This window comes from Enhydra lutris, unplaced genomic scaffold, assembly GCF_002288905.1.
Source record: "Enhydra lutris kenyoni isolate GAN:26980312 unplaced genomic scaffold, ASM228890v2 scaffoldscaffold91, whole genome shotgun sequence".
Classification (NCBI taxonomy): Eukaryota; Metazoa; Chordata; class Mammalia; order Carnivora; family Mustelidae; genus Enhydra; species Enhydra lutris.
The window spans coordinates 2,866,249-2,889,107 of NW_019154175.1; the positions used below are offsets into that span (position 1 = coordinate 2,866,249).

Consider the following 22,859-nt stretch of genomic DNA (forward strand, 5'->3'; position numbering starts at 1 on the left):
CCCCCACACGCCCCCTCGGCGCCTCCGGGTTCCCCCCGCGAGCCGGCGACAGCGCGCTGCGGGGCTGCTGCGGGGCGACGGGGGACTGAGGGGCGCGCGGACCGGAGACCGAGGGGCCACTTCAGGAATACAGATAAGTGGCTGGCGGCTGGACGTGGATTTTAATGAATTTGGACTCCATGTGGATTTGGTCGTCCCCGTGATTGCGAGCTGCGGGCAGCGAGAGGGGCAGCGCGCCGCCCTCCGCAGCCGGCGGCCGAGGCGGACCATCCGGGAGCGGAAAGACAGACCGACGTCGCCGAGCTGGGTAAGCTGCGCCTGGGGCCGGGCGCTCCGAGTAGCCGGCGCCCTCCGCCCTGTCCCCGAGCGCGCGCCCCTGCCGCGGCCGTTGCTACCGCGCCCGCCTGGTTGGGGTCCGGCCCCGGGCCCGGGGGCTCGGCTGCGGCGCGCGACTCCCCCCGCGGGCTCGGCCACTTTCGCGGGCCGGAACGCGTCGTGCGCGCGGGTGCGGGCGGACTCAGAGCCGCCGCCTCCCGCCCGGGGGTTCCCGGCCGGCCGCCGGCTCCTGGCGGGGAGGGCGCTCCGCGGCGCGTCCCCGCCGCGCACCTGCTGGCACTCTGCGGCTTTGGGGAGCACGGAGGCGGCGGGGCTGTCCCGAGAGCTGGCGCCCAAAGAGGGCCTCGCCTGCACGAGTCAGGAAGCCGGAGGCCACTGTGGCCAGCGCTTGATTCGGAGGCGTTCACTCTGGTGCCACAGTCCCTGGCGGCCGCTGCTTGTTCCTTCGGATCAGGGGACTTGGGAATGGAAGAGGAATGCATCATCCGCGCGGGGTCCCTGAGGCTCAGGGAGCGATTCCAAGGCACTGAGTAGGGATAAGTGCTCCATGACCCTCTCTGTGCTCCCTCGTGGTCGAGCACCCATTAGCACCGTTCTTTGGTTAGAGCAGCACGAGAGCGTTGGGGGCTGAAGTAGGAGGTTGCCCAGGGTCCTAAAAGCTCCTAATAAACCATTTGAAAATATTTCCCTCCATGTGTTCCTTCTTTCCCCACCCCGCAAGTGATGGAGGGATCTTAGAACATTCTAGCTCTTTTAATCCATCCCACAGGTAGTCTCTGTAAATATTAATCCTGGTCTAGATGAGCAGAGAGAGTCACCAGAAATTGACATTCCAGGTCGGTGACAAATTTCCACCTGTTTGGCATGACCCTTGCCCTAGGAGGAGCTGCCTGCTTAGACTCAATTCTGAGTGATTATAGGGGGTGAGGTGGATAAAGGGCTTGGGAGTTCTAGGTCCCTTAAGAGTCTAGGAATGAGAGCCCCATGAACCCGGCAGTGGAATCTGATCAGGTCTCCCATAGGAAAGGAAGAGCCTAGGGTGACAGTCACATACCAATAGTGTCTATGAAAGGGACATAGGGACAGGACCAGTTTGAGAGAGGGGGGCTGCCAGCTGTAGCTTGTGGCAGTGGTTTAGGGCTCTAGCAGCTCAGAGGAACCCACAAAAATGTGGGGATCCATTCATTCTCTTCCTGCTATTCACAAGGACGGTGGACAAGGTTTGTGAGCCTCCAACTAAGATGGTTATCTGGGCCAGGCTGGATGTTTTAAGAGTAGGAGTCAAGTTCAGCCGCGCCCTCCCCAACACAGAAACAGGCTCCTGTCTTGTTGGGCTTCTTTCCCAGACCTTGAAACTTCATTCTTCCCTCTGGGCAGGCTCTGGGTTCTGGGGCCTTCAACAGAGTGACAGAGCCCTGGAAGAGATAGCTCTGGCTGGAGGAGTTCAGCTATTCCTAAATGAAATGCACAACTTTTGTGCAATCACCCCAGAAAGCTCCTGGAGTTGCTAGCTGCCCTCTCCCTTCTGACCTCCCAGCAAGAGAGGAGAATTCATTAACTTCCCCCTCTCCTCACACGGCACCATTTGAACTAATTACCTGTGATCTCTCCTCCTTGGCCCAGGGGGTAGAAATGGGGGGGGGGGCATGTGGAATGAGGGGAGAGGGTAGGGAACCAAGGAAACTGAGACCAATCTGTCAAGATACCCTAGCGAGGTGGTTTTTCTTTTCCTTCTTCCACCTGGCATTTCCCCCTTTCTCGCCGACCCTTCCTCATCCCAGAACTTGCCCTCCTGCGTCACCTGGAAGAGCCTTTCCCTCTCAGGGACTCTCTGATAAAGGGAGGGCAATGCAGGCTGCCCTCTCTTGCTCCCTCACTGTCCTCAGCAAATTGCATTAGAATGGGGCAAAGTGGTTTGCAAAGCAGTTAAATGGAAATGACATTTGGAACGGTGTGCAGTGGGGATACGGGGGTAAAGTAAAAGTACCAGAGGTTCTCCTCTGTCCAGGGGTCATGAGTCTGGCAGGAGAATCCCCTCCTGGCCCTTCTCTTTAGCAGGACAGGAGGATCGGGATGCTCTACAGTTTGGAGCAGGGCAGAGGGGCTGGTTGGCCTTCCAATCCAAGTCCACATGATCAAACGATGTCCATCCACCCCCCAAAGAAACCATACCCTTACAAGGTTGGTGACTCACCTTTCAGAGCTGGCCTGAGTACCTATCCCTGTCCCCAAAGAGCTGGGGAGCATCCTCCCTCCCCCCACATGCTTGCCCATCAGAAGCTGCAGGTGTAGTAAATGTATGAAAAGAGTTCCCCATCAGGTATACTGGAGTCTATCCTTAAAAGGTGGTGGAAAAGAAAACCCTCAAAGAACAGCTCCTTCTCCACTAGGCCCCTTTCCCATTTGTGAATACTTCTGATGATTCCGTTAATCTCTATTTCACGGGTGTGATACCAGAAGGCGCTGGAGCAGGAGGGGAACCAGGGCCACAGTTAAATATACAAGGCGCCAGCTGGCAGCAGCGGAAGCTTCCCCCCCACACACCCGCCCCCCCCCCATTCAGGTACTATGGAATATTTACGTGGCTGGAGCTGTCACTGTTTGGGGGTTTATAGTCTCTAAGCCGCCACCTCTTCTACAGCTGCCTCCCCAAGATACGACGTTTGTTGTGGGGGGGGGCTGTTCCTGTTCCCAGCAGCAAAGTACCCCCCCACCCCCCAGCTGTCTCTCCGCATTGCCACACAGCTGTCTCCACACACACACACACAGACTGGGGCCCGATATACTTCTGTCCATCATGGCAAATGGAGAGGTAAGGCGTTCCAAGCCAAGCCAAAGCCCCTACCCCCACCCCAGCCCCCATCCCAATCGTAAAGAGCCCAGAGCATTGTGTTACAGTCTGTTAACTACAAATAATTCAGGACTGTCCGCAGGGAAACTGGTGGAAACAGGCTTGGGGGTGCTATCGCCTTACCGCTCCTCTGCACCCCCCCATCACCACCGCCCTCACCCAGGGGCAGTCTGTTATCAATTCATTATATGTGAACATTCTCTTTCTCCCCTTCACATATGCTCAGCTCCAACAATGATGAATGGAACCGATTCCCTTATGGGAAACAGTTTTTTCACTTAGTTACAAAGATTTCATGCCTGATTAGAGTAAATGAAGGCTGGGTGTGCGTCCACTTCTTTTTTGGTCATTTCTAAAGGTGAGCCCTGCGGAGACAGAGAAAGGCAGTTCTTCCTGGGGTCAAACGGCTGGTCCCAAGGTGCCCTGGGAGGGATGGATGGTAAGAACGGGACACCCCTTTTCCCCTCGGCTTAGCCCTCCGGCTCTCCGGGCCCCCATTCCCTGGCACTGGGGCATATGGAACCTCTTTATCTAGCTCCACACTGTTCCATCTGGAATTCGAGGGCAGAAATAGAGGCGAGAAAGTTCTTTGTTGGGGATGAGGGTCCCTACCGGGCAAGAGTGTAAAGGAAGAGGAGGAGGGGAGGGTGAGAGCTGAACCGAGAGGGCTTAGGCCTGAGCAGTGCAGAAGTTCCCTGCTCCTGCAGTTGGTTAACCATTAACCCCCTGCCCTGCCTTGGCCAGATCTCCCGCTTAGGGGGGAAAGGATCTGTCTCAGAAACCCAGAAGCCCAGCAGGTGTTCCCTGCGGGTCCCCCCCCCCCCCAAACCACCCTCACCCCCGACGGCTCAGCAAAACACTTCTTCTGTCTCTCCTCCTTGCTCCAGCCAGAGGCTCAGTTCTGGCCCCCATGCACCCTCCCCGCTCTTCCCTGGCAGGGGCACCCCTTTTCCCCCAGCCCCCGCCAGCTGTCCCTTCACCCAGGCATTGCCCGCTGTTTCATGCCAGCATGCCTCTCAGTGACCAGGAAGCAGGGGGGCTGGTGGGGAGAATTGATTGACGGAAGCAGACTGGTTCCACTCAAGACCCCAAGCTCAGGTTCAACAATGTTTCAAATATATATATCAACCCAGATGGCCCAGGTTTGCTTGGGGCACAGAGGAGGGGAGAGTTCCTGTCCAAGTTCCCTTCTCTAGAACTGTGGATTGTCCTAGTGCTTCTGTGATCTGGCTGGCAAGTCCCCATATAGGCTCTCTGAGAGTGGGTCCTTTGATCCCGGGTCATGTCAGAGCATTTCCAGTTCATCAGACCTGGTGTCTGGAACTTCAGAAGTTTAAAAAAAAAAAAAAAAAAGGCCAGCAGGTGAACCAAGCAGGCAGACCAACAAGGTGCAGGAGCAAAGGCACATGTGGGAAAGCCCAAGTCCAGATGGAGAAACAGTCACAGACACACAGAGAAGCAGGGTGACGGCAAAGGAAGATAAGGACGGAGAGACCGACAGTGTAAACGGGGCACAAAGAGCTGAGAGCAAACACCGAAAGCAAGTGGGAAAGAACAGTGTAGGCAGAAGGGAGCTCTGCTCAGTCTTCCCAGGCAAGACGAGGCTCCATCTGGGCTGCAGTGGGAAGCTGAAGTAGCAGGTTATCTCCACTAGAGGGGGCTCTTGAAAACCAGGCTTGGCCCTAAACAGTGGTTTTTGTGCCTTTTTTTTTTTTTTTTTTTTTTTTTTTAGAAGAAAGAAACAGATATATTAGGAACTCCCAGCTGTCACTACCCAGAGACTACAACTGGCAGGGTCCTATTGCCTGTGGGACCTCCGGGCCGCCGTCTGGGAAAGGCGTCGGCGGCATTAATTGGGGGTGCCCCAGCCGGCCCCGACAGGGTGCATCTGGGGGTGGGCCCTGGGGAAGGGGCTGCCCTCTCGAGTTAGCAGGCAGTGCAGCCTGCTGGCCTGCCCGCCAAGAGGCTCTTGCCTTTCTTTATCAGCAGCGGAAGTGCTTGGCCTAAGCCCAAGGTGCCTTCACATGCCTCCCCCTCCCACCCCCTTCCAGCTCCCTAAATGTGGATCTTTAAGATCTTCCCAGGTGGTGGCAAAACTGCTCCTGAGGTGACTCTTTTAGAAACAGTTTTCAGGAACCGAACACATGTCAATGTTGCCTCGCTGATTTCATCTTCATCTTCATATTCTCTGTGGGAGCCTTTCTCTGAATCATAATTCCCCCCTTTCGTTTCAGCAGAGGACAGTTTGGAGAGGGAACAGAGTCCAGAGGCTTTTCTCATCTTAGGAGATAATAATGGTCTAACAGGGGTCTGGAAAAAGATCGATGTCTGGGGACGGGCAGGGGGCCAGAGACCCGATTCTTTTCAGCTCTGATACCAGGCTCTGATGCCGCATCTCCGCTTCCCTTCGGCTCCTGTTTACCTGGGGTCAAGCGGAGGGAAGGAAGGGAGGAAAGAGAAAAGAAAAAAGAAAAACAGGATAAATGTGTCATGTTATGAAAATTTAATCCTGCTTTTCCTTGGCTAAAATTCCTTTCAGTGTGAGAGATAAAAGGCAGTGAGTTGCCCTCGGAAAGTTCAACTTGTCTTTGAGAAGGAAGTGGGGAGGGATCTTGGGGCTCAGCGTGAGCAGCCCATGAATGAACCTCTTTCCTCTGTGTCCCCCACAACAACGTTCTCTCTGAAGCTGAGAGAGACACAGAGAGAGAGAGAGGACAGAGGTGCCTCCAGTGCTTGTCTACACGGTCAAGGAGCTCACACCAGGCTTTCTCCTCCTGTCTTTAAGCACCGTCCCTTCCCACCTTAGTGGCTTGCTTGGGTTTTCAGGGGATGGAAGAGGGGAGGAGGGAGGACCCCAGGACATCCCCTCCAACTTTACCCTTGGTATATGGATCAGTACGCCACCTGTCCTGCCCTTGCGTTGAACCAAATAGGAAGACACCAAAAGCAGAGACTGGAATCCATTTTCATGTAAGCAAATAGAACTCAGTCACTTACTTGTGCGGTGCTGGCAATGGAGTCGCACCAAAACAAAGATGAAAAAGTAAGAGCTGCTCCCTCCGAGAAATAGTAAGCTTCGGGGAAGGGAGTATTACCTAAGCCAAGCAGCCTCCAAGGAAACCTTATTACACGATAGGATGGAGTTAATGGTGAGCTAGGGGGACCGGGAAGGTGAAGTCACAGAAGCTCCTGGAAACTTTGGCTCTGGTCAGTGCAAGGTGGAGATTTCCAGGAGAGAGACTCACATGCCTGACAACTTTAGCTAACTGTCAGCAACGACTGTCTCACATTGTCCCATTCCTCAGCTTCTCAGAACTACCCCCTGATTCCCCTCGTTCTCTGGGGTTTTCAGCGGACCCCCATGTCCTTGTTCTCTGTTAGTCAACATCCGAGAGCAAGAGTGCCATGGTCCACACTCCTGAGGGCTTTCCATTCTGCATTCTATGCAAATTGTATCCCTTTCCGGTCCTGGCTGCGAGATGCCCACGTGGTTCATCAGGAAATGTTATTACTCATCTGTGTTCACATTTCGTGTCCAGAATCCTCCTTTTAACTCACCCACTCTTACCTGAATGAACTCATGAAGTGGATCACACCCGAGAGAAAAAGAAATCAGATTTTACCCCTACCCCTTTGGCTGGGCAGGCGAGCCAAGTCCACCAGCCTCCTTTGCCCTGTTTCTTACCTTGAAGAAGGGACCAATCTCTTTTTAAGATTTCTGTCCAGAAAGAAGGCAGGAAGGATGAATGAAAGGAGGTTAAAATGAGGAAGATTTCAACTCAATGGAAAAACTTTATCCAATCCTATAGTGGAAGGCCATACTCTCCCTGCAGCTTAAAATGGCCACATAAGATCTGGGGTGGGCAGACCCTGCCTTGGGACAGATGGGACAAGGGGGAATGCTTGGGCTTCAAGAGGACTTTAATCTATTCATATGTATATGTAAATATATGTGGATCTGTATGTATATGTGATACATACGTGTATGTATGTGTATGAAGAAAGAAGGTTATGATCCCTCTCCCCATATGCACTGAACCACTAGGCTCTAGGGTCCGGGGCCTCTTCCGGTCCTCATTTTCTGCTTTCAGCTCCGGCTGTGGAATGCGGGCTTCAGAGAAGGAGCTAACCCAGCACCCGCCCATGTCACAAAGTAGTCGGCCACTCACTCTCGGGGCCAACGAGAAATCTAGGGACAAGACGGGCTCAGAATGTCGGGGAATCCCTGGCTTTGTCACTGCTCCGCATCTCTGGACAAACTGTGGAACTTCTCTGAGCAGGAGGCAGAGCGGAGGCTCCCCCCATTAAGGGAGAGAGGGAAAGTTCAGGAGGAGAGGAAAAGGAGATAAAAAATCCCTGCGCTCCCTGTAAGGCAGGGGGACCAGAGAGCAGACAGAAGTGGCAAGAGGGGATGTTGCTGCTTTGAAGTGGTTTCCTGCTTTATAAAAGCGAAAGGCCTCGGCTGGACTGGGTAAATATTACGTTGGCCTCTGACCTCTGGCCTCCCGTGACTGCTCCCCAGGCTTACCCTTTTTTTTTATTTTCTTCTGAGCAACAGAGATACCTGAGGGAGAAGAACTTATTTTCTCCACTGGCCTCAGCAGGAGCCTTGGTCAAGGCCAGACAGGAAGACAACTCCTTCCCGGTCCCCAGACACAAGAGCCCTCTCTTGGGCCAGCAAGCTCTACCTGCTCTCTGCACGCGCCATGCTGGTGCGTTCCCAGAGAAAGGAGGTCAGATTGGCCCTCACACCCTCACCCCAGCCACCTAGGCCTCCCTGCCAAGTCCTTTGACATTCTGTGGAATGAAAACCCATACCACCGGGGTTTCTCTTAGGCAAATACTCCTCTGAGTTTTATCCAGAAAGGAACACAGTTCAAGTCCATCACCCCATTCTGAGGGAACCCCCCCCACCAGGGTGTGGAGCCCTTCAGCTTCCTGCACAAGAGGATCCAGCTGTGAGACACTCGGGGGGAATGATGTGAATTACCTGTGGCGCTGGGAAGCCACACCTGGCACCCTTGTGTAGGAGGTTTGGAACCCCCGAGAAGGGTGTTGGAACAGATGGCCAGGAAGAGTCTGGTATCAGAATAAGGTCCTAATGCCCAGGAACAAAGGGCCTTCCGTCACACTTGTCACTCTTCCTCTTCCTAAAAGATTTCTCACTTGCCCACTGGGGCTCATCCACCATTTGCTTTCTGATCACAGGAGGGGGGCAAGAGGGAGCAGTCGCTGAGAGAGGTGGCTCCTGCCCCTTATCCTGTAATCAGTTTCTCCATCTGTACAATGGAAATGAAAGTTTTGCATGACTACCCAAGGACCCTCACTGCCCTTTGTTTCTGGAGGCAGGCATAGGAAAACAGGGGATTTGGAAAAATGACAATTGTTGCAAATGTGCAAAACTATTCTAAAATTTAGAGCAGGAATAAAGCCAGGCTAGGGACATTTTCCTCTTCCTCCTCCTCCTCTCTCTCTCTCTCTCTCTCTCTCTCTCTCTGAACTTTTTGGAACTTTCTGAGAAAATAAGATTTTACTTAAAGGAAATCTGTATGCTAAAGGTTCTTCTATAGAAAAATAGGTAAAAGTCTCAGTGTAGACAGGAAACCGAGAGGAAAGGCAGTAGTGATCCTGTCACTGACGCCACATGCATGGCTCATGGGTAAATTTAACCAGTGTAGCTGGAATTTGAATTCTGAACATGCTACCCTTAGGGTTTTGGTGGCTTTGGCTTTAAGGGTCGAGATGACTGGTACTGTTCTAGAACCGGTAAGCCGGCATATTTCTGGGAGTCTGCCTCCCACGGCAGAAGGGGCAGATCTCATGGGCCCCTCTGGCTGCCTGCCTGCGGGAAGGCTTGTGTCTCTCCTGCAGAGAGAGCGCTTCTCAGAGCGTGAGTATTTGTGAGGCAGACTGGGCATGAAGGGCACTGGCAGGAGCTGGGTCCCAGAGCCCAGGCTGGACCATAGGCCTCCGGGGTTAGACCCTTGGCCAGTGCTGATCATTGGACACAACAGGAGGATGGCTGGTGAGATGCATCAGCTGTCATCTCTCGGCCCAAGAAGCCCCCTGCCCTCCCATCCAGCTGAGGCACAAGGAGCCTTGTCCCTTGTGGGAAGCGCAGAACCCCAGAAGGCGGTTTTGGAAGGAGCGAGTCCTGGGCACTGACAGCCCTGTCCAAGAGCCAGCTGTGGAAAAATGAGAGTGACAGGGTGCCTTGATTTTTTTTTCCTAAATCACTTTTGAGAAAACATCTTGAATTACAAAAGAAATGCGTGTTAAATGTAGAATACCTGGAAATGGTCTCTGAGGTTGATAGCAGCTTTTACCTAGGCTCCTATCATAGATGTGAAACCTGAGTCCGAACTAGGTGCGTAGACGGCCCAGAGTCCCACAGCAAGTGGCCATGCAGAGCCCTCCATGTGCAAGGACATGTGTCTGCCCCAGCTGAGCCCAGCACTCTCCAGCCCTTAGCCAGTGGCCTTCCAGTCTCCCAGTTCGAAGCTCTGCCCAGTGACCTCCCCCATCTCTCTCTCTCTCTCTCTCTCTCTCTCTCTCTCAAGATTTTATTTATTGAGAGAGAATAAGCACACAGAAGCACTGATCCCAGGACCCCGAGTTCATGACCTGAGCCAAAGGCAGACGCTGAACCGACTGAGCCACCCAGGCACCACTCTCTTTCCCTTCCTCCCTCAGGTTTGAGCCAGCAGGCACCTCAGGGTGAAGCAGTACTCCCTGAGAACCGACGTCTCCCACTCTGCCAGTCTGCGGGCACTAGGGCACCCAGACTGCCTCTCCGTGGAGCTGCTCAGCGTGGTGTAGAAAAGCCCCCCCTCTTTTCAATTGCTCCAAGCAGCTTTCCTCCATCGACCGACCGCAAGCCTTGCTATTTGCACAGTCAACGGCTCTGGCAAGGCCAGGCCCCCCCTCCCTCCCCTGGAGGCACTGTGGGCACTGTTTGTGTCTCGGTCTCTATAGACTCAGCATTCAGCACTTGAAGAGGGTGAGACAATGGCCAGAGCAGCTGCCTGCAGACGGGGCTGGCTGGGAGGCTGCTGGGGAGCGGCAGGCCAGCCAGAGTTTGTGCACCTGGCACCTGTGAGCTTTCTCACAGGGCCAACGCGGAGGGGGTGAGCAGGGGAACTGGGATCCAGAGGACCTGGTCCAGGCCACCTGATTGGCTCCCTCCGCATGCCTGCAGCTTTCTTGGCCGAGCCTTCCACCAGCTGTGGAGTCCCTCAGGGCCTGGAGGGAAAAGCAGGGTCCTGGCCCCTGGGAAGCCCACCATTTATAGCCTCAGGACAGGAAGAGGCAGGACACTTGCCCAGGTAGAGAAAGACGGACACTTCTCCAGGAGCCCGCCCAGGTAGAAGAAAGGTGCGTTATTTGCAGAGATTGAGGTTGGTGCAACATGATTTAATTTGATTGAACATGCATTTATCGAATATGTACCGTGTGCCAAGTGTTCTGGGAGGAAGGCATGTCCCCGTCCAGCTCGTGACAGGCTTGCAGTATGTCAAGGGAGTCCGGGGATGCACGTGAAGGATGCTCGCACAAATTCAGTGTAAGTACTGCAGCAGGCCGGCAGAGAGAGGGACTAGTCTGACCCAGAAGGGGCCCTCCAGGGAGGGAATGAGCCCTGCTGCATTGGGGGAATTTAAACAGAGGTTGGAAGGTGACAACTGGGCCTGAAGAAGGGATTCCTCTGTGGAGCAGAAAGGTACGATGGGTGATGGCTGAGATCCCCATCCAATTCTGGGTCCCATAACCTGGAGTCCCTGTTTGCTGCTCGGTAAATACAGCCGAGGAAAAAGGCTCCGCTGGAAGTGAAGTGGCGCGTTGGCCCCGGGCTCGTGAGAATGACCCGCAGCTGCTGGACTTAATTCCGCAGTAAATAACGCCGGTTCTTCCCCCCTCCACCCCCATGACTCCCCTCTGAGCAGGGTGCCAGGAAGGCTAGGCTGGGCTAAGCCCTGGGCTCCCCTGGAGCCAGAATTCTCATCATCACATTCAAGTGAGCACTGAGTCTACAAGCAGGGGCAGAACCGTCAGAACGGAGTCTTGGTCAGCTCTCTGCTTGCACAGCTCTAACTTCCAATCATTGTCATAAACAGGACGGAAGCAGCTGCTCACTCCAGTCTATTATCAGCTTGGTTGGAGACAGAGAAATTTAAATGACAGTATGATGCTTAGCAAAGAAACGAAAGTCGGTGTTAAAAATAAAGAAAACAAGACAGCTTGTTTCATCGAAATGGAAGGGTTATTAAACAGCCCCGAATTAATCAGTGATCTGCCAGGGCTGGGAATTGAAGAGCAGCAGGACCAGGGGAGAGAGCTGGGTGAAGGTGGGTGGGAGAGACGTCCTGTAGCAGGTGGGGGCTGCAGTGCTCTCCTCTCGGGCTGGTTGCAGAGACGGGGGTGAGGGGGGGGGAAGCGGGTAGGTCTTCAGAGGGGGAGGTGGCAGCTAATTCTCTGCCCCACAGGTAAGAGCAGTTAGAGGGCCCTGGGGACTTTGGTATCCCAGCCTCTGTCCTTACAGAGTCCTGCTTCTGGACTCTCCATCAGCCACCACCGGCGCTAGCCCTGGGGGCTGCCTCCAGCCCTTCTCCTTCCCACCAGCCAGGGCTGGATGGGAGCTGAATGGTTTTCTGTGGATGGCCAGAAGCTCCCCACCAGACCTTTCCCTCTTTCATGGGAGTCTGCAAGAACTCAACTCTGAGTTGAGCTCCTGATACCCCACCCCCATTCCAGAGGGCATTCCTGAGTATGACTGGAGTCTTGCCAAGCTGGAGGCAGTGAGTGATCCCTGAAGCAAGTAGTCTCACCTTGGAGATCTCAGGGGGTGACACCTCCAACTCCAGGGAGCAGAGCAGCAGGGCTAACATGAGCCCCAAGTCTCACTTCCACATTTGGTACCTTTGCTAGAACATTCCATCTCAGGTATACCTGTCTTCTCACCTGCGGCAGCTCTCCCGCACAGGCTGTGGGAGGAGTACGCCAGTGACATAGCACGTGGGACATTCTTAGTGAGCTCTAGTATCATTGTGCCAATGGCAGTTTCTATTACGGGGCGGAGGGTGGGGATGGTTCCTGGGTTCTAAGAACAAAACAGCAGAAGAAAGTTTTCGCAGAGGGCACAGAATGGGTCTGGCAGAGAAGCTGACTTGCTCACACCTTGGCAGGGCCATGGGAGGGGAGGCCGTGGCCGAGCCCGACTCCGTGCACATGTGCACCCATGCCGCCATGCAACATGTTGGATCTTGAACCAATCACTCCAAGAGAGCATTCTCTGCTCTTTGACCCCAACATTCTTTCTCCCCACCTCCCTCCCTCCTGCTTCCCTCCTGGCTGTTTACCCTTTTCCAGGCTCTTCTCTCACACCCCATTCATCATCCGGGCCAGAGTCTCACTCAGGGAGTTCTTTTCATCTCCCGCCCCAGGCCCCACACCCTCCCACTCCCCCCAGCTCCCCTCTCCTGCTGCACCAGCCTGCATCACCCCACCCGCCCACCCCCCACCAGCTTTCCCTCCAGCACATTCTTCTCCCCCTGTGTCAGCCTCTCTGATAACTGTGTCCTTCACTTTCCCTCCCAGGAGGGCTGGGGTCCTAGACGTTGCAAGCTGATGGGGCTACACAGGTTTCCCCGAGGGGCTGATGCCACTCCAGGTGGTAAGGGTCCTGCGGGACCACGTGCTTGTGCATCTGGGCACCGACAAGCCCCTTCAGTGGACGGATCTCTTTCCAGAATGGCAACCCCTCCTGGTCCACACGTGTCCCTTTTCTCCAGCTCCAGAGCACTCCTCCTGCTCCGTGTGCAGGGGTGTGAACATGCCTGTTACTTAAGAGAGGCTGCCTGGCAGCTCAGGATCTTTTTCTGCAGGAGCTCAGAGTCTCAGACAAAGAGAGAAGAAGAATAGAAACAGAAGGTGGGAAGGCACAGGGTGGGGCACAGCCTGCTTAAGAAGCTTCCTCTGAAAAAGGAGTTACAACTTTTTATTCGGAGGCTGGCTGTCAGTTCAGAAGAGCACTGGAGAGGAAGAGAGGCGGGGAGGATCAGGTGGGGGGGGGGACTTTACCCCTCATGGTGGCCAGACCCAGCATGGGAAGAGTCTGGAGAATGCGGAGCTCCAGCCCGGGGACTGTCCTGGGCACGGGCTCCTACTCCTCTCCCAAGTGCCAGCTTTCCGCTCTCCTCCTTCCCTCCTGCTTTCCTGCGAAGGGCACCTGGGTGAATCACCAAGAGCAACAGAAGTGGCCCTTAACTCACCCTCAGGACGAGAGGAAGTGGGAGGTGAATTGGAAAGCGTGGGGCTCAGGGACTGGGGAGAAAAGTAACAAGGGACAGTGGCACCCAGTTCCCCCTGAGAGGCCAGGACCTCAGAGGCTTCCCCGTCCTAAGAATGTTGCATCACCCGGCCGACACAGAGCCTCCGGCCTTTGTCACCCGCACACACAGGGCAGCCGGTTGCTGTCAAGGGGGTGATGTCCTTGTGCAGTGTTTCTCCAAAAACAGAAACAAGCGTCACGGGTGTTTATTCAAAGCGGTGGAGTTTGCGGAATACTTTCCACATCCATTATCTCATTGATTCTCACCACAGCCCTGAGAGGTGTCCTTCTACAGCTGGGGAGATGGGGGCCCGAATGGTTAAATAACAGGTTCAAGGTCAAGGAACTAGGAAGTGGTTGAGCAAGACCTGAGCCCAGGTCTATCCCCAAAGCCCACAGTGTCTTCCCTGTGTCTGCTGCCTGGCCACACATGCACCACCATGAGTTCGACCCCCTTCTGGAAGAGCCCTGTTCCGGAACCCTCCAGGGAGATTCTCACCCCACCCCACTCTGCTCCTGATCACTCTTGCTGTCAGCTGGCCACTTATTATACGCATTTTGTGTGATCTGTGAACTTGGGCAGTTTGGGTCTTTGGAGCTCTCTTGCTAAGACCGTTCCTGCACGAGGTCCGTCTGTGTTGCACGTCCTTCACCAACAGAGCTGGGGCCTCCCCCGCCATTCTTCATCCTTCTGCCCCACTTCATCCACCTCCCAGTGACATTGGCTCTTTCCCCAGTGGCTTCAAGATGACCAGCATTCAGGGCCCTTCCCAAACTGTTCATACCCTTCTTCATTACCTCCATCAGTTACAGCAAGTCATGGAGCCAAGCGCGTTGGTTCATGCCATGTTGGAGGGCAGACTAGTCACTGAGAAAAGCACATGGGCATCCCCGTGTCCCCTGTCCCCCGCTTGTCATGACTCAGACCCAGCACAGAACCGAGGGAGAGGCATCATGCTGCCCATCACAGGATGCCAAAGAGCCAAGGATTATTCCTGAACTCTTACCTAAGAGCCTCTAATTCGACGGAGAGTAGGACACAGTCCTCTAACAAGAGAGCCAACAACAGCAATGCAGCATGTGCTAAAAACAATGCTTTCTAGCTGACTTTGGAGGAAAGAGAAGCGATGAGGAGTGGGGAGGTCCTCGAGGCTTCCTAAAGCTTTGAAGGATGCACAGGGCTTGGATAGGCCAAGAAGACTGTGGAGACAGGTGTTCCAGGGAGAGCGGCTGTGGCGGTGAAACTCTGCAAGGTGTCCTGGGGACTCAGCACGTGAACTGGTTCGTTGGGAGGGGGGTCACTCTGGGAGAGGGGGAGGGGAAGCTGTAGAAAGAAGAGCCAGCTTGGGAAGAACTTGAACTTGGGGACTTGGCAGTCCGGTCTTGAGTCTATCTGGGCAGCAGAAGGAGTTGCCATAGGTGGTTATCACACTCTGGCCACAAGCCTGGCAAATAGACAAGGAGTTTGAAGCACAGGAAGTGATGCAGGACAAGGCACACCAGGTAGGGTATCTGCGGCCAAATCTTCGCTGCCAGTGGTTTTCACTGGGGTCCGTCTTGGAGGAGAGTCTGGGCCAGTCTTACATGTCTTAGGGATATGACACCAGGCTTGCTGGTAAGGAGACCCACTCTTGAACTTTGGGAAGCCTGACTTCTGGAAAAGGACAAGGTTTAAGAAATGCACGTTGATCTGGCCCCAGTGGCTCCTTTCCCTGCCGTGAGGACGTAGCTGCAGTGGTGGGGAGTGCTCCTTGTCCCTGGAGCACGTCAGCGGTCAGTGGCCAGCTCTGGGAGCCATAGGGTAGCAGAGAGGCAGGAGGGTCCCCAAGAGAAGGAGGACGTGCCAGGCCATTGCAGGTTTCCTTCAAGAGACGCAAGACTGGGCAGCTTGCCGGGAAAGTGAGTGGGGTTTTGGGCCAGGCCACTGGCGGAGAGCTGAGAGGAATGCCTGGTGTTTTCTTTGGGTTCTTCCTTCCTCTCCTTTTCTCTTGCTTTCCCTCCCACTGCTGTGAATCGGAGCTACGTCATTATTCTTTGAAAACATTGCAGTTAATGGCAGCATAATATGCCATTGTGTGGTAACCATAATTTATTTAACAATTTAGTCGGGTACTTTCTACCCTGTGTCCTGCTCTCCTGCCCCATTTCAACCCCAGAGCCCCATGGCTCTCCCGTGTACAGTAAGGATGGGGTGAGAAGGCAAGAGATACGTCTCTGGGCTCCTTGGAAAGGTCATCTGGAATGTCTCTGAAAGGTGACTGCAAACTAGCAGACCTCTTGCCACAAAACAACCCCAGAATCCACCTTGTAACAATCATCCCAACCCACACCCTCCCGTCACCCCCAGCCCTGCTTCAGTACCAAAGTAAAATGGGAGTCTCACGTTTTGACCTTTGAAATAAAGCACTTGCCAGGTCTTCCTTAACATTCTGCTGAGTTTTCCCAGACCAGTGATGAGAGGGTTTGGTTGAAAAATAACATCTGAATATGTAGATAGAGTGGAATAGTGGAGAAAGCCTGGCCATCAGGAGGTCCTGCTTCCTAGTGGAATGACCCTGGTTTAGCAATTCAGTCTTGCCGAGATTCGGGTTTTTCATCTGTGAAATGGGGAGGACACTCATCTTGCAGGGTAATCACAGAATTCTCCATTGCGTGTGCGAAGGATCTAGCACAATGGGCCACTTAGCTACCGGTTAGTAAATAGTATAAGAATGGCAGCTCCTCTTTATTATTTTTTGCTATAGGAGGCAAATGGCAGTGGCGGTGGCTAACTTATGCTACTCGTGGCCCTTGGGGTACAAAGGCTCTTAGCACGAATCCAACTCAGTTTAGCAAAACCATATCCCCACGTTGATGCCTAGCCTGCCTTTGGAAGGAGCCTGAGAATTCCTTTTTCTGTTCTTTCATCCCCAAATGCCAGAACAGTGACCCCACTTCTCAGATGGCTGAAGCAGGGGCCAGCTCAGAGTCACAGAAGAAGCCGAGTGACCTTTCAAGGCCCCACGCAGTGCCCAGGGCAGGCTTGCTCCCAGGGCCTGATGCCCAGAGTCCTGCTAACTCACCGCAATTCTTTCTGCCCCAAGGGTGAGGTGGCCATGGCAAGGCTTGCTCCTCCTTGGCCATCCCCCAGAGGGGGTTGAAGAGGGCAAAGCCTGCAGAACGGGGAGTGGGAAGGGGGGGGCGGGGTGGGCAGCTGCTTGAAATTGATTGCTCTTGGAGTTTAGTTTAGACCATGGGCTCTCTCAGCGCTGCCCGGGGGGCGACCTTTAGATAATAAAGGGAATTCTGGGAGATTTCTGACAGGCCCATGACATATGGGGCAGGTCTGCGGGGTCAGGCGGTGTATCTCCCTGCTCCTGGCCCCAGGGTAATGAATCTTGTTTTGACTTTGTGAAGCTAGCCCAGGCACTGCCCCAGAAAGGAGCCGAGCCCCCTCCCCTCCACCGCCCCTCCAGTGTGTGTGTGCGTGTCTTTAGAACCCTTCATAATTCAGGGAGACAACTCCAAGTTTTTATGGCCTGAGAGGGGAGAGGACAAACACCGCATGTTTTGCTAAGGCCCTGGGAGAGCTGGTGTGGTTTCCAGGGCCCCACCGGAGCCCACTGGGAGAGCGGGGGGTGGAGGGAAGCAACAGAAAACCTGTCACCTGGGGTAAAAAAGGCAGTGGTCCCGTAACAGAGCTGGGAGAGGAGCTGGTGTCAGCTGGAGGGAGGCACAGAATATCCCATCGGGTTCTAGGGGCCTGTAGGTGACTCCCCTACTCCTCCGGGCAGGTACAGCAGAGAGGACAGGAGCCACTTGCAGGAAGAGCTCCATGAGCGAGAGGCAGCAAATGCCATCTCTGATCCCCTGGGGATAAAGCAGTGACAGGCAGCGCCACTGAGGTCTCTGGGCCTCAGTTGGGCGCTGGTGAAAGAGGATGTTTGCTGCCGTCAGTTCTCAGGGAGACATGGAGATTGACATGTCTATTGCCTGGGCCCTGTGTTGGCGTATGCAGACACACGTGCCTGCACGGGCCTGCCTACATGCCCAATTCCTTTAAAAGAACAACCCCCCGAACCACGATGGGAGATGGGGGAGTGTGTTCTCCATGCCCCTGTTAGGTTAGCTCCCTAGGGCTGCTCTAACCAAATGCCACCAGCGGGCTGACTTCCCAGCTCTGGAGGCTGCAAGTCGAGGTGTCTGGAAAGCTGGCTCCTTCCAAGGGCCATGAGGGAAGGGTCTGTTCCAGGCCTTTCTCCTTGGCCTCTTGATGGCTATCTTCTCTCTCTCTGTCTCTCCGCTTGATCTTCCCTCTGTGCCTGTCGGCCTCTATGTCCAAATTTCCCCTTTCTATTAGGACACCAGTCATTTGGATTAGGGCCCAACCTAATGGCCTCATTTTAATTTAATTACCTCAGTAAAGTCACCGTCTTCACATACAGTCGCATTCTGAGGCGCTGGGGGTTAGGACTTCACCACACAAATTGGTGGGGGGGTCATGATGGAACTCCGAACGCCTGCCTTTCTGCCTTTCTTGCCAGGACCCAACCTCTGCACCTTGCCCTGTCACTCTGCCTCTGCCCACTGTGCCGTCTGAGAGGTCGAGTCCTTGGCTGTCATGTCATCATGTGGGATCCAGAGCAGAGAACCGCACACAGCCCTGGTCACCCAGACCCTCACTGCCTTGCCGCCCAGAACATGGGCTCCTCTTTCACTGCTGATTGGAACCCTTAGGGCCCCCCCACGTTCCCTTCTCTTACCCCCCAGTGCTTGGCCATGGGCTCTGCTCACCCACCTGTGATGGGAATCCCAGGCACATACAGGTGGGGCATCTTCCTGCTCACAGTGAGAGAAGGTGGCTAGAAACTGTCACCAGAACTTATCTCAACACACACCGTAGGGCCACCGTATCAACCAGTTTCCTCCATTCCACCTCCTCAGGGACAGATGCCAAGAGGCCCGTTTTCTCCCTCGGGCTCCCCTCACCTTCTTCCTCTCGCTCTGGGGCCAGATGTAGTCACTTAGCTTCACATAACAGCACAGAGTCTGGGGGAAAAATGACATTCGATTAATGAAGCAAACGCAGCTGGTACAGCAGTGACATCTAAATTGTTCCTTTGGTCCCTTTATTTTCTGTAGGAAATTCTCCCTCTCCCAACAGCCCCCCCCTTCCCCTTTAAATCGCGTGCATAAAATACGCTAATAACAATCTTCGGTGTCTGTGCATGAGTGACAGCTGAAATAAGAAAAAGACTAATCGTACCTCCTGCAGCCCTGTCACATGGAGATTAAATGAGCCTCCCCCCAGCCCCTCCGTGCTCGCGGCCCCCTCCCCCACTCTATCCTCTCCATCCTGGTCTCTCCTCAATGAGAATCATGGGCATTTGAATAATAATATTATAGACGCCATCAGGGTGACAGTGGGGAAAAAAATCAGCTCAAACCCATGATTATTCCTTCAATCTAATAATTATTTAAATACCAGATAACTCCTTTCACTCTAATTGAGGCCTTTCAGCTGTCGGCATTACCCGGGGCCTTTGCGTTCGCCCTCTCGCTCACCTTGTGCTACCCAACGTGCCTGGACTACCTCCGAGGTCCGTGTTCGACAGAGTGACGTTCGGCATGTTTGCACGTACGGCCGCACAGGTGACATGATGACAGGTCCTTCAGGATCGTGCCGCCCACAGGAGACAAGCAAGGCCCCCAGAATCGCACATGCAGACATTTTATCCTCATAGACTTTAGTTCATAGAAATCTTAAACCCAGAGGAGACTTCTGAGGTCACTGGGACCAATCCCTTGCCTCTGGGTAAACGTCTTCCTAGACAGCTGTTGGGAAAATTCACTGTTAGAAGAGCCCATAGTCTCCTTGGCATGAAGCCCAGGAATCCTCTCTAATAGGATGTCCCCCTTAATATCTAACGTTAGTCTCTCCTGCTGCAGTTCTAACTCTTTGGGAAGAAGAGGCCTCCTGTCGCTTAGACTGCCTCTGACCTATCTGTGAGGTTGTCTGCACCCCAGAAAGATGTGGCTTGGGATAGCACAGCCCCCGAGTCACAACATGGGTGCCATTCCCACATGTGACAATGGGTGTGGCTTAGAGGAGGTCAGAGGAGGTCATTCTCGGGACACAGAAAGGAGCCACTGACAGTGGCTCTTTCATCCCATCCCCCTCGGCCCCGAATCCCTCACCTCCTCAAGTCTGCCCTGCATAGTCACTCCCTGCCCAGGCCGGGTGGCGGGCTCCCTTCTGCCCATCTGGGGACTCCCACCATCAAAGGCACCTTCTTTGCCCCAAACGGGGCAGTCTCGAGGTGGAACATAACTGACTCCCGGGACCCTTTCACCTACAGAGGAAGCACAGGACTTTCTATCAAAAGGCCCAGCCTGTCTGTGACTCACTTTGGGTCACGTTGGACAATTGGTTTTTTTCTTTCCATGGTCTGTGGTTTCTTTATAGGAAGGAAGGAAGGGAGGAAGGAAGGAAAGAAGGAAGGAAGAGAGAAGGGAGGGAGAAAGAAAAGAGAAAAGAAGTGAATTGGAGTGATCTTATAATCTCCTTTAGCGTTGGCCCAGATTCCTGCTTTATGGGCTCTACTCATTAGAAAGGCAAGTTGGGACAAAGGACGGCCCTCCCCCTGCAGTGGGTGAGGAAGGAGGTGACAGAGCAGCAGCTATCTCCCTCTCCGACGTCACAGCCTCACGGCCACACTTACCTTCGCTCTGTCACCATCTGGCTCCTCAGGATCCTGGCCGTGAGAGCCACCGAGTTGGTGCTGCGGTAGTAGCAGGCACCTTTTGCCATTATTGTCATGAAGAATGTCATAGGCCAGAGGATGCTGGTGATGACAGTGCAAGTGGTGGTGACAAAGGTGGGGACAGTGACAATAAAATGGAGATGGTGGTGGTGGTGTTGCTGCAGAAAGGTCCAAGGGTGTGAGAGCTATGATCATGAACTTCAACTCAGTTTAGCAAAAATGGTACCCCGACTCTAACTCTTCTTCCTATTAGCTCCTTTTGCAATAACAGAGACCGAGTGAAAGCACAGAGGCATGTCACCCAGATCTCCTGGGAAGAGGCATCAGAACGGGTAGGCAGGGAGGAGAGGCTCCTGCCCTGAGCTGAACTGGGAGTGCCTGATTGTCACTTCCTCCCTGGTTTGCCACCGACACCTACAGCAGCTGATCTGGAAGGTATTCGATACTTCCACGGGTTGTCACCAACACCTGCCTCCTGAATCCTGACCAGGGAGATGGTGTCATCAAGCCCTCCGAATAAAATATTTAGGGATACTTGCTTCCCAGAGAGCCAGGGGTGGCCTCTCCTTGGTATCAGGAGTGCTCTGAGTGAAACGTCTTCAGAGGCTCGGCCAAGAGGGCGAATGTCCTGGAGCAGCGTGTCCTGAATGGGGACAGGGGGCGGGGAAAAGAAAGAACAGGCAAGTTTTGGCTCTTGAGATTGCCTGTGACAGACTGACTTCACACACAGCCAGAGAGAGAGATGACAGAAAAGGAGACGTCATTAAGGGAAAACTCCCAGGTTGACATTAGATAGTTGGTATCGGGAAGAAGTGCTGTTTATACCAAGTTCATAGGCACACGTTTGCTGACTTCTTCCAAACCGAAGCTAGAAAATTCATTCTAAGACAGATCATGGAATGGCGGAGTTCATGAAGACCTGGAAATATTGACAAATAAATTATTAATAATAGTGGCTAATGTCTCTGGAACGTTTCAAATGGACTGGACAGCATTCTAAGTGTGTTATATGTGTTAACTGACTTCATCATCATAATCCTATGAGATAGATGCTACTACTAATCCCATTTTATATGGATGGGGACAGAGCATCACAGAATGGCTAAGTACCTTGACCAAGTTTACACAGCTGTCAGCTCTGTTTGAATCCAAGCAGCTAAGTTCAGAGCTCAGGCATTTAACCATTAGAGCACACCACCTCTCAGCAGAGGCACAAATGTTCTACTTTCCTCTGAACTCAGATAGGAGACCTGATCCTTGCCAGCTGGGCCCTGCTTTGGAATGGTAATATCAACCTTGGCACAGAGTGACGGAGGCTCTCAATTTGGCTGTTAAGTCCGTTGTCCCTGTGAGAGCCACATTCCCAAAGTGGACCATGAGCCTCCCTTGCCACCCCTGCACTGTAGACCGTGCCTCCTCTTGACTCCTGTGCACCAGTACCTGCTGCTACAAGGGCAGAAGGTCCTGGGAGCCGTCGGTCCCAGAGTAGATGCTGATTAAGGAGTAAGAGGTAAGCAGGCCACTATAGTGGTCTAGTGAGAACTCCTGGCCCAACCAGCCTTACCAGGACCACAGTCTCAATGGCAAACTCTAGAAACTAAAGGAAACACACTTCCACCAGTCTCCCTGCAGGCTGCCGAGAGGCAGCGTTGGGACTTGTACAGTAGTATGGTAGAGAAAATCACTCTGGATCTGTTCCCTTTCCCCTGACTTAGGCTTCCCAGATTGAGCACCTTCACTGAGTCAGGGAGACCGGGGCCTCACGGTCTACCCACAATGTTTATTCCCATGAAAAGGAAGAATCTGAGCAAAAAGGGAGTTCAGGAGCTCTGGCAGGATTCCTGAAGCACAGTCTCCTGGGGAGACTTCGGTGATCATTGTAACAGTTGGCCCAAGCTGAGCACTCACTGTGTCCCAGGAGCCATGCTAAGAGGTTCCCCACATCATCTCATTCTCTCTTGTGACAACCTGAGAGATACCTTCAGTCATTCCCCCATTCTGCCAGAAAGAGAGGTGAGATTGACTTGCCCCAGAGCCCAGCTTGTCCCCAAATTGTGCCTAACAAAAGCCACTCACTATTCAAATTGTGCCTCAGGAGGAGAGTGGGCAGTGAGATGGTTGATCTTAACCTCACACCGTGTGCTTTGGTGCTCTCTCTGCTACCAGGACCTTCTTCCTCCAGCCACGGGCTAAGCATGTATGTAGCGTGTGTGCTGTGGCGAAGGCAGAAGTGTAATGCTCAGCTCAGGGCCAGGGAGTCTGAGGGCACACTTTCTAAAAGACCAAACCCCAAGTGCAGGGTGGGGACACTTCCACGGCCTTCCTCACAGCTCTTCAGGGGACATTCTGCCCTCCGCGTGGCCAGAGGAGCTTTCCTACCCAGAGACAGGGGCACGGCCAGAATGGTCTCTTGTCATTCCCACTCCAGCTGGAGAATGTGAGGCTTCTGTTATTTCCTTTCCATAGCTCCTCTTGAGGAATTCACGTCCTGCTAGCGGCCCCAGGACGTCACTAAAAATAACCTCTGGTTTTTAAACCGAAAGCCCAAAGCCCTGTCTGTCCGGAGGTTTTGCTGGTGCGCGCGTGGGGCCGGAAGGGCTGTGTC

General features: G+C 53.8%; 1 protein-coding gene across 1 annotated transcript in view; it reads left to right on the plus strand.

Moving 5' to 3' along the window:
- The first annotated feature begins 236 nt into the window (after nucleotides 1-236).
- LOC111162356 (plexin A2) overlaps nucleotides 237-22,859 on the plus strand; it is a 207,374-nt gene continuing 184,751 nt past the window's right edge. Inside the window, exon 1 of the mRNA XM_022526720.1 lies at nucleotides 237-307. The gene's annotated coding sequence lies outside the window, so the exon portion shown is untranslated. The remainder of the gene's footprint in view (nucleotides 308-22,859) is intronic.